Below are 15,041 nucleotides of genomic sequence, written 5' to 3'. Positions count from 1 at the left end.
TACAGTATTTTTATGCAAATATCACAACCCTCTGTGTTTGACTGCTCACTGTGCCCTCCCACCACAAGGTATTTTCATAAACACACTATGCTAATTTGTCTACAGCAACAAGTGAAGATAACTGTTATGGCAGCACTTGTGAGGGTGCCTCTCAGGCGGAGGGTGCAGCAGGCAGGCAAACGCAGAGGGCGTGCACAACTAGCATAAAAATACAGTATACATATAGTAAGCCAACCAATGCCCTGCAAACCATTTATGCAGATAGTAAACCGACCAATCCCCACAAGCTGCTTGTGCAGATAGTAAACCGATCAATCCCTGCAAGCCATTTATGAAGACAGTAAACTGATCAAACCCCTGCAAGCCACTTATGTGGGTAGTAAACTGATCAATCCCTTGAACGACAGCAGGCTGACCAATTATTCTGGGAGAATTACAAACCCAGGACCAGAATGATCATATAAGAGAAAACCCATTTCACCACACAGTCTGAGGAACAGAAAGAAAAAAGGATGAAGGAAACCATCAAGTATACCAACATATCCATACCAAAAGTCCCACAAAGAGAAGAGAGTAAGGGGCAAAAGAATATTTGAAGAAACAATGAGAAAAATTTCCCAACTTTGATGAAAACCATTTCCCCAAAGACATATAAATGGCCAAGACGCACATGTAAGAGACACTTGATATCATTAGGCCATTACAGAATGCAAATCAAAACCGCAATAAGGTACCACTATACACCCTTTTTTTTTTTTTTTTTGTCCCCCTGGGTTTATACACCCTTTAGGTTATCACCAGAAAAACAGAAAATAACAAGTGCTGACAAGGCTGTAAAGACATTGGAATCCTCATTCACTAGCTGGCAGAAATCTACAATAGTTCAGCCACTGTGACTTAACAGCTATTTGGTGGTTCCTCAAAAAGTTAAACACAGAATTACCATATAACCCAGCAATTTCACTCCTGTTGTATATACCCCAAAGAACTAAAAACAGATACTCAAACACCTGAACACAAATGTTCATAGCAACACTATTCGCAATAGCTAAAAGACTGGGGGGGACGGCAGGAGGAGGGAGCCTAACGACCAGTGTCTAGACTTCCTCTGTTGAGACTAATTAATCTGAGGAAGAGAAAAAAATAAGAGCAAAGAAAAATGAACAGAGCTTTGGAGACTTGTGGGACACCATCAAGTATACCAACATGTGTACAATGAGAGTTCCAAAACAGGAGGAGAGAAAGAGACAGAAAGAATATCTGAATAAATAATGGCTGAAAATTTCACAAAGTTGACAAAAACATTAATATACACATCAAGGACGCTGGTTCATTGAATAATTGAACAAACAAATAGGGCATACAGGAGTTGATTTGTACTTCATGAGTAGCTTCCTTCTTATCAAATTTTAGTTCTTTTTGAAAAATTCAGAACTAAAGTTTAATCGGTATGTGTACACACAAAAACACAAGCACACAACTACATCAACGGATGTACTGTGGAATGTTTTTTAAACTGGAAAAAAAGTACATGCTGATTAAAGAACCAGACTCAGCCTTATGGTTCCCAGTTCACCACAGTGAACTAACTATATGCTGATTTTTTTTTTTGCTCAGGTGATAGTAAGTATAAATATTCCTGGTCTGTGTGAAAAAAAAATACAAAAAACTTCATGTACATTTTTCATCTGTTCATTATGTTTTCTACTTTAAAATATTTTGTAGGAATCATACAATAAAGCATTTTGCATTCTGACCAGATTCTGAGGAGTCAGAGCACTTCTCATCAAATGGGAATAAGCTCTTAAGTTCATCACTCCAACACAGAGTAATAACCTTGTGTCATTCTTTTCTTTTCCCACTGATAACAAAAGCAGGATCACTAACACCAAACATCTAAAATATCATAGAAAATCAACTCAGTATATTGATAAAGGAAAGTTCTTACAAAGAAAAGGTTCTTGAAACAAAAGCACAAGCACTCTTAATGAACGTGACAACTGGAAAAATCACATATGCTAAGTGAGCAAATGGCATCTGAAAACATCGCTGACTTTAATTAGAAGCCAGCACAAAAGAGATATTAATAAAATAAATGCCCATTCTGCATAACAGACATGAAAAATAACTAATCCTTTCAACTTGTCTTCTGATTCAGGGCAGCCCATTTCATGCCTTTCAGCTTTCAGAAGAGTTATTTTCACTGTTTTGCATGCCCAATTTGAGCAAACTGTGAATAAAATGTGTAACCTCATTTTAAGTGTCTTAATTAAATTCATAATTAAAATAATGATACTTAATCTCACCTTCAGTCACTGCTTTTATTGTTTTAAGCATGTAGTTTTTTAGTAACATTCATGTAAGCCCCTGTCTATCAGTGAAGCATATTCACAGATTAATGATCTTGCATAATACTGCAGTACAATCTTTATTTCAATTGCACAAGTTCTAAATTCTCATATGAAAGAAAGTAAAGCAATTTGAAATGATAGCACAGACCCACTATTTTGCCACAGGGCTGGGAACAACATAAAAGGCTAGCCTCGGCATTATCTAGGCCTACTTTTAGTAGGAGATGCACATAGTCTATGCTTAGGAAAATTGGTAAAGGGAGAAGAATATTAATCTTCTCGGAATACCAGGAAACAGCGCTTTCATGTTTTATAGAAAAGCAGTTATTTCATTCGTATAGTTAGTGTAAGTTCGAATAGAGCAGGTAAATACCAAAACATGCATGCCCTTCCAAGAAAAAGTTTTACCAGAATTACAACATATTGCATTTTAAAGGCACTAACATTATCTCTAATCTTTATCTATTTAAACCTATAATTTAAAAATGCTTATCATTTCAAAATAATGGTAATATCCTCTGCTGGCAGACAACAAATGTGTCTCTAATTCTTTAAAAAGGATTCTATGGTATATAAAAACAAACCCATTGCCATTGAGTCGGTTCCAAATGTAGCAACCCCCCAGGATGGAGTAGAACTGCCCCATAGGGTTTCCAAGGAGGATTCGAACTGCCAACATTTTGGTTAGCAGCCGAGCTCCTGGCCACTGCACCAGCAGGGCTCATCTATGGCATACAGCTAACAATAATCTTTACATTCCTTGTTGGGGATTTAACAGGGGAGAAGAGCAAGTGCAGGTCAAGAAGGACATAAATTTAGATAAACATTTTAGAAGTATTAATATTTTGCTATAATGGTTTATTGAAGCCACAAGGGAAGCAGTGGTTAAGCGTTGGACTGCTAACCAAAAGGCGGGAAGGTTGGAAACTCTTTGGGGCAGTTCTACTCTGTCCTAATCGGTCACTATGAGTCGGAATCAACTCAAAGGCAACAGGTTTGGTTTTTTTCGTTTTATAATGGTTTATTAATTTCCTTAGTGAGTTTATTCTAAGTATTAAATTTCACAGACAGATTCAGAATAAGCATAATAATAATTTAGAACACAAAATGCTTAAAAGAACTCAACAGGGGCTGTGTAGCCTGTGGAGCACAAATTCAGGCCAGCTGGCTCTACCACTTATAAGTAATGCAGCTTAGGTAGTTCGGTCAGTTTTCTGAGATTCAGGTTGTCTGTGAAATGAGAAAAAGACTACCTTCCTCAAAGGATGGATGAAACTCAATGTAACAACATAAATAAAGGGTTTTGCATGAGGCTTGGCATCAAGATTTCCAAAATTCTTATCAACTGAGGAAGGTGGGTAGTACATCATCTTCACATTACATGGAATGCATCAGGAACTCTAGATCAGTGGCAACAAAATAATGCTGTGGGTAGAAAAGTTATTTAATTTTTTCAACACCCAGGCTCTCAAACTATAAAATAAATGATTCGAACTAGATGATCTCTACAGAATTCTAAGATTCTGGAATTCTAGGATTCTACTTTAAAGTGATAACCAAAAACCCAATCATATTCACCACATTTAATTCCAAAATTTCTTGCACTGACAAGGACAAATTCCAGGAATACGAAACAATATAAAGAGGCAGTCTGTTTCGTTGCTGTTAGCTGCCACTAAGTCGGCTCCAGCTCACTGCAACCTAACGTGTAACAGAAGGAAATGTTGCCCAGTCCTGTGCCATGTTCATGATTAGTGGTATGTTTGAGTCCATTGTTGTGGCTATTGGGTCAATTCATTTCATTGAGGGTTTCCCACATTTTCGTTGATCTACTTTACCAAATATGATGTCCCTTCCTAATGACTGGTTTTCACGTCCAAAGTAAGCAAAACAAAGTCTAACCATCCTTGCTCCTAGGGAGAATTCTGGTCATATTTCTCCTAAGACTGATTTGTTTATTCTTTTGGCAGTCCATGGGACATTCCATAGTCTTCACCAACACAATTCAAATGTGTCAATTCTTCTCCTGTCTTCCTTTGTCACTGTCCAGCTTTTGCATGCATATATGGTGACTGAAGACCATGTCTTGTGTCAGGTGCACCTTAGTCACCACAGTGACATCTTTGCTTTTTAGGACTTTATAGATGGCTTTTGCAGCAAATTTGCCCAATACAATACTTATTTGATTTCTTGATTGAGGCTTCCAGGAACATGATTGTTAATTCAAGTAGAATGAAATCATTAACAACTTCAGTTTTTTTCTCCATTAATCATAATGTTATTTGTTGGTCCAGATGTGAGGATTTATGTTTTCTTCATGTTGAGGCATAATACATACAGAGGACTGTAGTCTTTGATCTTCAGGACACAAAGTATCTTCATTTTCAGCAAGCAAGATTGTATCATCTACATGTCACAGGCTGTTAATGAGACTTCCTCAAATCCTGATGCCATGTACTTCTTCATATACTCCAGCTTCTCAGATTATTTGTTCAGCATACAGACTGAATAAGTAAGTTGCCGCACACCTTATCCAATATCAAGCCATGCAGTAACCCTTTGATCTGTTCGAAGAACTACCCCCTAATCAATGTGCAGATTTCATATGAATGAAATTAAGTATTTTGGAGTTTCCATTCTTCAAAATGTTATCCATAATTTGTTATTATATCCATAATTTGTATATTGTGAATCTGAAAAAAAGTCATACACTTTGAGTGATAGCCACATTTTTAAGCATGGACAAAAAGAAAATTGTCAGAGTTATACACAAACATTTAAGGTTAATTTTAATAGGGAAAACTTAATTACAACTTAACTACCTTGAAATTAGAATATCATTAAATAATGGTATATCCATGTGACACAACAGCCCATAAGCATTACAAATCAAGTTCTCAAAATGATTCATGAGGCAGTAAATGCTCACAATGGGATGGGAAGTGAAAAGGTCAAAATATAATATTTATAATTTTCTTCTAAAAATATATATGCAATAGAAAAAAAGACCAAAAGAAAAAGCCACCAAAATATAAGGAGGTATCACAGATTAATGGAAATAAGGGTTAATTTTCTCTATTTTAGGCTCTTTATTCCCCAAATAGAGAATCTACTATAATCGACTATAATTTCTACATCAAAAAAAGCAACACAACGTTCATTTATAACTTAAAAAAGAAAAAAACTCTAAGAAAGCTAAGATTTAAAGAGAACTTCCTCAATCTGATAAAAATTTTATCTATAAAAAACCTACAGTTAACATCATACCTCCCCTGCAAGGACAAGGCAAGGAAGTCCGCTCTGGCTAGTTTTACTCAACATCATACAGAGGTCTTACCCAGTGCAATGAAACAAAATAAGTAAAAGGCAAACATATGAGGAAAATGTGAAATAAAACTGTCTCTACTGGCAGGCAATATGACTATCTACATAGAAAATCTCAATAAGTGTGCGAAAGCTATTAGAACTAATAAGTGAGTTTAACAAAGTTGCAAGATACGAGGTGAATATAAAAACATAAATTGGACTTCCAATTAACAATTGGCAATTGAAGTTTTTAAGAAGATAACATTTATAATAAAATACCAAACCAAAAAACCAAACCCATTGCCATCAAGTCGATTCCAACTCACAGCGACCCTGTAGGACAGAGTAGAACTGCCCCACAGAGTTTCCAAGGAGTGCCTGGTAGATTTGAACTGCCGACCTTTTGGTTAGCAGCCATAGCTCTTAACTACTATGACACCAGGGTTTCCAACATTTATAATAACAATAAAAAAAAACCAAACCCGTTGCCGTCGAGTCGATTCCAAATCATAGCAACCCTATAGGTCAGAGTAGAACTGCCCCATAGAGTTTCCAAGGAGTGCCTGGTAGATTTGAATTGCCGACCTTTTGGTTAGTAGCAGTAGCACTTAACCACTATGCCACCAAGGTTTCCAACATTTATAATAGCACCCCAAAAATGAAATACTTAAATATAACAAAATATATGCAAGATTTTATGGCTGAAAACTTCAAGATATTAACAAGAGAATGTGAAGATCTAAATAAGTGGTGAAAGACACTGTATTAGTGGATTGGAAAAGGATATTGTTAAGATGTCAATCCTCCCCAAAATGATCTTCAACATAATCCCAAACAAAATCCAAGAATGCTTCTTCATATAAGACAAGTTGATTTTAAAAATTTATATAGAAATGAAAAGGAGCTGGGATACCAGAAACAATTTTGAAAAAAGAAAGACATATTATAAAGCTACAGTAATGAATATACAGTGCGATTTTGGCCAAAGACACTGTAAAAAAAAAATTGACATGAGGGTGGAGTCTGACTTCCTCCAACTTCACAAAGGAGGAGACTCAAGATCCACAGCCCAAGGCAGATTCCTGTGAGGCAGCAGTCAGATGTGCCTCCTTTCTTCACCATCTTTACCAATTCTGACACCAAATCTCTCTCCCATGACACTCTCTACTTCTCTGCTGGGTTTGATAATTCACTGCAATGGCCACACAGAACTCGCAGACCATACTCACGACTGTGGAGTTTAGGAAAGTAACAGGTTATATATAATTCAGGCTCAGGAACACTCAAGGATATAGCTCTTCTATCAGGACAGTCTCTTCCCAGCCTTGCTCGCAAGCATGCCTCTCCCTGGCCCTCATTCTCCACCCAAAGGCACTCAGCTTTATCGCTCCGTGGGCCGGGAAGCTCCCACTGCACCATCTCCTGCGTGTCTCTCTTGCTGGTCTCTCCTTCCTTGGTTGTGGTGGGCTCGTCTCTCTTTCCTGCCTCTGGGGTGGCTTATGTCAAAGCCAGCAGGATAGCAAAACTAACCAATCCCCTTGGTGGCGTACAATTACCCCATGTGCACATTCCCACCCAATCACCTGGGTGGGAGTTAAAAGACCACGGCAAGAAAGGCCACACAAAAGTGAGCGATTACACCGCAAACACAGAGAACGACGGAACAGAACAGAGCTTAGAAACAGACTGGCACATAAGAGTCAATTGATGTTTTCCAAACATGCCAGGGAAATTCAATGAAATAAGAATAACATTTTCAATAATGGTGCGGGGAAAAGCAAGCATCCATATGCAAAAAAAAAAAAAAAGAATCTTGCACCATATACAACAAAAATAAACTCAAATGGATTACAGACCTAAATGTAAAACCTAAAGCTATAAAACTTCTAGAAGAAAATACACGGGAAAATCTCTGCAAACTTAGGTTAGGCAAAAGTTTCTTAGATAGGAGATAAAAGCACAAGTAATAAAAGAAAAAATATATATAAACCGGACTTCATCAAAATTAATAACTTCGGCTCTTTGAAAGACACTGTTAAGAAAATGAAAAAACAAACTACAGACTGAAAGAAAATATTTGTGAACAGACAGCTGATAAAGGACTTATATTCAAACCATATAAGGAATTCTCACAACTCAGTAATAAGAAAACATAAAAACCCCATAAAAAAATGGACATTTCACCTAGCCAGAGAAATTAAGCTCAACAAAGAAATAAAGGGCATCCAGATTGGGAAGGAAGAAGTAAAATTATCTCTGTTTGCAGATGACATGATCTTATATACAGAAAACCCTAAGGAATCCCCCAGAAAACTACTGAAACTAATAGAAGAGTTCAGCAGAGTATCAGGATACAAGATAAACATACCAAAACCAGTTGGATTCCTCTACACCAACAAAAACAACATCGAAGAGGAAATCACCTAATCAATGCCATTTACAGTAGGCCCCAAGAAGATAAAATACGTAGGAATAAATCTTACCAGAGATGTAAAAGACTTATGCAAAGAAAACTACAATACACTTCTCCAAGAAACCAAGAGACCTACATAAGTGGAAAAACATACCTTGCTCATGGACAGGAAGACTTAACATTATAAAAACGTCTATTCTACCAAAAGCGTTCTATCCGTTTAGCGCAATTCCGATCCAAATCCCAACGACATTCTTTAATGAGATGGAGAAACAAATCGCCAACTTCATACGGAATGGCAAGAGGCCCCGGATAAATGAGGCATTATTGAAAAAGAAGAACAAAGTGGGAGGCCTTACTCTACCTGATTTCAGAACGTATTATACCGCCATAGTAACCAAAGCAGCCTGGTACTGGTACAACAACAGATACATAGACCGAATGAACAGAATTGAGAATCCAGACATAAATCCATCCACATATGAGCAGCTGATATTTGACAAAGGCCCCAAAACAGTTAAATGGGGCAAAGACACTCTTTTTAACACATGATGCTGGCATAGCTGCATATCCATCTGCAAAAAAATGAAAGGAGACCCATACCTCACTCCATGCACAAAAACGAGCTCAAAATGGATCAAAGACCTAAATATAAAATCTAAAATGATAAAGCTCACAGAAGAAAAAATAGGTACAATGTTAGGAGTCCTAATACATGGCATAAACAGTATACAAAACATTACTGACAATACAGAAGAAAAACTAGATAACTGGGAGCTCCTAAAAATCAAAAACCTCTGCTCATCTAAATACTTCACCAAAAGAATAAAAAGACTACCTACAAACAGGGAAAAAAATTTTAGCTATGACATTACTGATCAGCACCTGATCTCTAAAATCTACATGATTCTGCTAAAACTCAACTACAAAAAGACAAATAATCCAATTAAAAAATAGATATGAATAGACACTTCACTAAAGAAGACATTCAGGTAGCTAACAGACACATGAGGAAATGCTCTCGATCCTTAGCCATTAGACAAATGCAGATCAAAACTACAATGAGATTTCATCTCACCCCAACAAGGCTGGCATTAATCCAAAAAACACAAAATAATAAACGTTGGAGAGGCTGTGGAGAGACTGGAACACTTCTACACTGCTGGTGGGAATGTCAAATGGAAATCGATTTGGTGCTTCCTTAAAAAGCTAGAAATACAACTACCATAAGATCCAGCAATCCTACTCTTCGGAATATATCCTAGAGAAATAAGAGCCTTTATATGAACAGATATATGCATACCCATATTTATTGCAGCACTGTTTACAACAGCAAAGAGATGGAAGCAACCAAGGTGCCCATCAACAGATGAATGGATAAATTATGGTATATTCACACAATGGAATACTATGCATCGATAAAGAACAGTGAGGAATCTGTGAAACATTTCATAACATGGAGGAACATGGAAGGCATTATGCTGTGTGAAATTAGTCAGTTACAAAAGGATAAATATTGTATAAGACTACTGTTATAAGAACTTGAGAAATAGTTTAAACTGAGAAGAAAACATTCTTTTGTGGTTACAAGAGGGGGGAGGGAGGCAGGGTGGGAGAGGGGCATTCATGAATTAGATAGTAGATAAGAACTACTTTAGGTGAAGGGAAAGACAGCACGCAATACAGGGGAGGTCAGCACAATTGGACTAATCCAAAAGCAAAGAAGTTTCCAGAATAAACTGAATGCTTCAAAGGCCAGCGTAGCAGGGGCAGAGGTCTAGGGACCATGGTTTCAGGGAACATCTAAGTCAATTGGCATAATAAAATCTATTAAGAAAACATTCTGCATCCCACTTTGAACAGTGGCATCTGGTGTCTTAAACACTAGCAAGCGGCCATCTAAGATCCATCAATGAGTCTCAATCCACCTGCATCAAAGGAGAATGAAGAACACCAAGGACACAAGATAATTACGAGCCCAAGAGACAGAAAGGGCCACATAAACCAGAGACTACATCATCCTGAGACCAGAAGAACTAGATGGTGCCCAGCTACAGCCAATGACTGCCCTGTCAGGGAACACAACAGAGAATCCCTGAGGGAGCAGGGGAGCAGTAGGATGCAGACCCCAAATTCTCATGAAAAGACCAGACTTAATGGTCTGACTGAGACTAGAAGGACCCCGGTGGTCATGGCCCCCAGATCTTCTGTTGGCCCAGGACAGGAGCTATTCCCAAAGCCAACTCTTCAGACAGGGATTGGACTGGACAATGGGTTGGAGATGGATGCTGGTAAGGAGTGAGCTTCTTGGATCAGATGGACACTTGAGACTATGTTGGCATCTCCTGCCTGGAGGGGAGATGAGAGAACAGAGGGGTTAGAAGCTGGCAAAATGGACACAAAAAGCGAGAGTGGAGGGAGGAAGCGGGCTGTCTCATTAGGGGAAGAGTAATTGGGAGTATGTTGCAAGGTGTATGTAAGTTTTTGTGTGAGAGACTGAGCTGATTTGTAAACTTTCACTTAAAGCATGATAAAAATTATTTTAAAAATGGACATTTTATCAGAAGAGGTACAGAGATGACAAACAATAGTATATAAAAAGATGCTCAACATATTAGCCAGTAGAGAAATGCAAATTAAAACATCAATGAGATATCACTAAATACCTATTGTTGTTAGCTACCATCCAGTCATCCCCCAACTCATGGCGACCCCATGCACAATCAAAGAAAATATTGCTCAGTCCTGTGCCATCTCCATGACAGGCCATGGATGGGATCTTTGTGATCCATGAGATATTCAGTAGCTGATTTCTGGGGGGTAGATTGCCAGGCCTTTCTTCCTAGTCTACCTTAGTCTAGAAGCTCCACTGAAACCTATTTAGCATCATAATTCACAAGCCTCCACTGGGAGATGGATGGTGGCTGCACATGTGGTGCACTGGCCGGAAACAAGCCTGGGTCTCTCACATGGAAGGCAAGAATTCTACCACTGAACCACAAATGTCCCCAAATTACCTACTGCTGTTGTTGCTGGGTATTATAGACTCAATTTCAACTCACAGCAATACCATGTAACAAAGCACAACTGCCACATAGGGTTTTTTAGGCTGTAATCTTTACGTAGCAGATTCCCAGGTCTTCCAAAATGCCTAATACCCATTACCATCAAGTAGACTCCAAATCATAGCGGCCCTATAGGACAGAGCAGAACTGCCCCATAGGGTTTCCATGGAGCACCTGGTGAATCTGAACTGCCAAGCTTTTGGTCAGTAGCTTAACCGCTATGCCACCAAGGTCAAGCTAAAATAAAATTACAAGTGCTAACCAGGATGTAAAGCAACTAGAACTGTCACTGTTGATGGGAAGGCAAAATACAGCCACCCTGGAAAACAGTTTGGTAGTTTCTTATACAGTTAAGCATAAACACGCCACGTGACCCAAGAATCCCAATTCTAGATACTTAACTAAAAGAATGAAAACATATGCCTTCACAAAGACGTATACATGAATGTACAAAGAACTGTACATGAATGTTTACAGCAACTTTATTCCTGAAAGCTAAAAACTGGAAACAACCCCAATTTCCACCAAAAAGTGAAAAGATAAATTGTGATACATTCATACGCTGAAATGCTACTCAACAATAAAACACTGATAAATGTATCAATGTGGATGACTCCCAAAAACATCAAGCAAGTGAAGGAAACCAGAAATAAAAGGCTATGATTCCATGTACATGATGCTCCAGAAAAGACAAAGCTATCCAGCCCTGGTGGCACATGGCTAAAGCACTTGGCTGCTATCCAAAAGGCTGGTGGTTGGAAACAGGAGAAAGATTCACAGCCTTGAAAACCCTATTGGGCAATTCTGCTCTGTCCTACAGGATCGCTAAGAGTTGGAATCGACGTGCGGGCAGTGAGTCTGGTTTTGGTACAGGAGCAGAGAACAGATCAGTAGTTGCCAAGACCTGTGGGTAAGGAGAAAGAATTGGCTACAAAGGGTCATGAGGAAACTTGTTGGAATGATGGAAATGTTCTTTATCTCGATTATAGTGGTGGTCACGTGACTACACGCATTTGTCAGAGTTCACTGGATGATTTACCTTAAAATGATGATTTTTACTTGTAAAGTATACCTCACTAAGGCTAAATAAACTTTTTCAAAAAGCAATATATGTCTATCGAAAAATATGCATCAATTTAAATGTCTTAAACCCAGCTTACTGGGTATGGCGGACAGGGTAGGCCAAAAACTCTTAGAAATATTGCAAATCTAAAAACAGATTTATCATTAGTAAATAAGAACAGATAGGCTTTGCTACAAAGAGTTCATCTAAAGACAGTAACCTTTTTTATTAAGTTCTCATTGTTTAGATAAAATAAAATTTTAAGCATTTTCAAGCAAGATCAAAAGTCACAAGGAACAGATCAATTAATGAGCTCTGTGATTATGAACTGGAATTGGGAAACAACTTATCTAAACACTCCACTTTCAATTTACCCAATGGAAACAGTGTTACCTACCAATTCATCCTAATCCTTTCCCACCTTGAACTTCTGGTACAGAGAGAAAGATAATAAACTTTCAAATAGCTTTCACTAATCATAACAATCCTATGTTCTTAACAAATCTACATCTATAACTAGGGTACAACATGAAACGCCTCTTACTAGGTAACTCCTATTTGTCCACTTAAGTTCCAAACAAGCTAAATGGTAACCAACTTTCTGTCTTCTTATGCTTTTACTGGTATCAAACAAAAAAAAAAGTAATGTCCCTCTATGAAGACTTTCTGCAATTTCTTTTTGCCTGGTATTAAGTATTACAGCGATTAAAATAAACAAAAAGCTTTCCCAAGGTTTGAGCTGATCACTCAATAAGATAATTTTCCATTTAATAAAAATTAAGAGGTAAGTTGTAACTTTCGTCACTTTGTTTTGTCCTTATGTTTATTCCACTTGGCTTATACAGTTGCTAGGAAACCAGTTCATAACAAGACTTCCCAGCCCACAGAACAACCTCCTAGCCAGCCCGGAAGATACCAAACTTTGTAACCACGGCAATCCTCTACCACACAATTTACTGGCCAGCCAGCACTCCACAGGTGCACTCTCCCTGGCATCCTCCGTGCTCCATTTACCTAACAGGTACCGTACAATCAATCCCCTCAATATAACAAATCGTAGCACAGGGCAAATGAGATGATAAAAGTGTGGAGTTCTCCGATGACAGAGAACACAGAGAATTTATTTGTCAGTCCCTGTCACCCCGCCCAACTAAACATTCTGGGTTTTTGCCTTGAAATGTGAGGTGAAATATGAGCCCACTCCAACGGCGAGATGAAACGTCAGCCCACCCCAATCACTCCACCATGCAACATGCAAACTAGTTCCAAAAGCCATCATCCAACTACCGCCCGAATAAATAGTTGGAAAGGAAGGTGGCATCACCATCGGCACAATTCAGAGGGGGAGGGAAGGAAAGAGTCCGAATTCGTAAGGGGCTACTACAGCTGTGGCCAAGACTTTACACCCCACCCCACCCCGCCCCAGGAAATCAGGCTCCGCCTCAGCGCTCATCAGGGAAGCAAGTGAGAATAGCAGCAGCACCATCATCCTACCAAATAAGCACTCCTTAAGTGAAGCCAAAAATGGGTTTCACGTAGGAAGCTTTCCTCTAGAGTATGCGACATAGACAGATGAGGAAACATCTCTATTGTGGGAAAAGGGGGGTGTACTTTGGGGATGAAGGATGCCTCATCACTTGACAAAGTTACTGGCTCCTGCTGTAACCGCGAAATGCCACTTTTACTGCAGCATGTGGCCCAAAGAAACTTAAAGGAAATGTCACTGCCGGGCGCTGTAGAGAATTTACCCGGTGTACTTGGCAAAGTAGAGGTGAAACATAAACCGGGGAAGATCAAAGTCTCCGTTTGGTGGGAGGCTTTGGTGACACACGATTCTTGTATACACGTGAGTAGACTTTCGAAAACACTGGCACTCGATTCTGGCACGTGCAGGCACCAGTACCTGCTGGCGACAGGAAGGACGAGTCCGCACTACCTGCCCCGGGGAGCGAGGTTCCGGTCCTGCCCGAGGCTGGTCACACCCCCCAGACTGCCGTCTCGGCCTCCGCCGGTGGCGCAGCCGGGGAGGCGGGCGGCGGAAGCCAGCAGAATTTCCCGCAGGATAGGGCGCTCCCCGCCGCGCTCAGGCCGCCTCTGGACTAGCCGCCCGCCTTAGGCGGCCCCGGCCCCAGCTCCAGCTCCAGGACCCAGGCCCGGAAGGCGAGCGTCTATTTACCTGCTCCCCGCACTCGCTCGCCGCTGCCACGCTGTGCTGCACCGCACAGCTCACCTGTGCTGCCAGGTGAGACACCCCCAGAACACAGGCTCGCACGCGAACCCTAGGGCACGCCCCCAGACCGTTGGGGGAGACCACGGCCCCAGGCCCACAACTTGCTGTAGCCCACGCACCACCCGGCTTCCAACACCTCTGCCCCGGAAGTTGATTTCCGCCAAGGCCCGCCCAACTATGCGCCTGTCACTCAAACACGCGTGTCACGTGGCCTCATGCTGAGGGCGGAGCCGAGGACTCCATCCTCTGGAAACTGAAGTTCCTGTTTGCGGTCTGAAAGGTGCTGCCCTACTCTATGATTGCCTTACCCCTCCCAGGATCTACCTCTAGTTAGTTACAGCTGAATTCCTCTTGAATGAGAGGCTCTGTTTTTATGCCTAATCCATACCAAAATGGCACTCCCGTTTAGGACTGAGTTGTTCTAAGAGCCCGCCTAATCTCTTCACCACCTCCAATGAGAGTTCTATAAAAACCGGAGCTAAGTGCGTGACATGGAGTAAGTGCTCTAGAAACATATATCGTCTAGACAACTGCCCTATCCATCCGCCTTTACATATCTGAACCGTCAATCACTGAAGGCGCTGAAGCCAAGAGCCTTTCCAGTCCATTACCC

General features: G+C 40.1%; 1 protein-coding gene across 8 annotated transcripts in view; it reads right to left on the bottom strand.

The window, feature by feature from the left end:
• The window catches only part of CCDC91 (coiled-coil domain containing 91), a 457,065-nt gene extending 442,487 nt beyond the window's left edge, over positions 1-14,578 (bottom strand). For 6 of the 8 annotated variants that reach the window (XM_049882721.1, XM_049882732.1, XM_049882720.1 and 3 more), the window contains exon 1: positions 14,375-14,578. The gene's annotated coding sequence lies outside the window, so the exon portion shown is untranslated. The other 2 variants (XM_049882722.1, XM_049882733.1) reach the window with 1 other exon arrangement.
• Between the last annotated feature and the right edge of the window lie 463 nt (positions 14,579-15,041).

The sequence above is a fragment of the Elephas maximus genome, chromosome 4, assembly GCF_024166365.1.
Source record: "Elephas maximus indicus isolate mEleMax1 chromosome 4, mEleMax1 primary haplotype, whole genome shotgun sequence".
In the NCBI taxonomy this organism is placed as follows: Eukaryota; Metazoa; Chordata; class Mammalia; order Proboscidea; family Elephantidae; genus Elephas; species Elephas maximus.
This window is presented reverse-complemented; position numbering and strand designations above follow the sequence as displayed.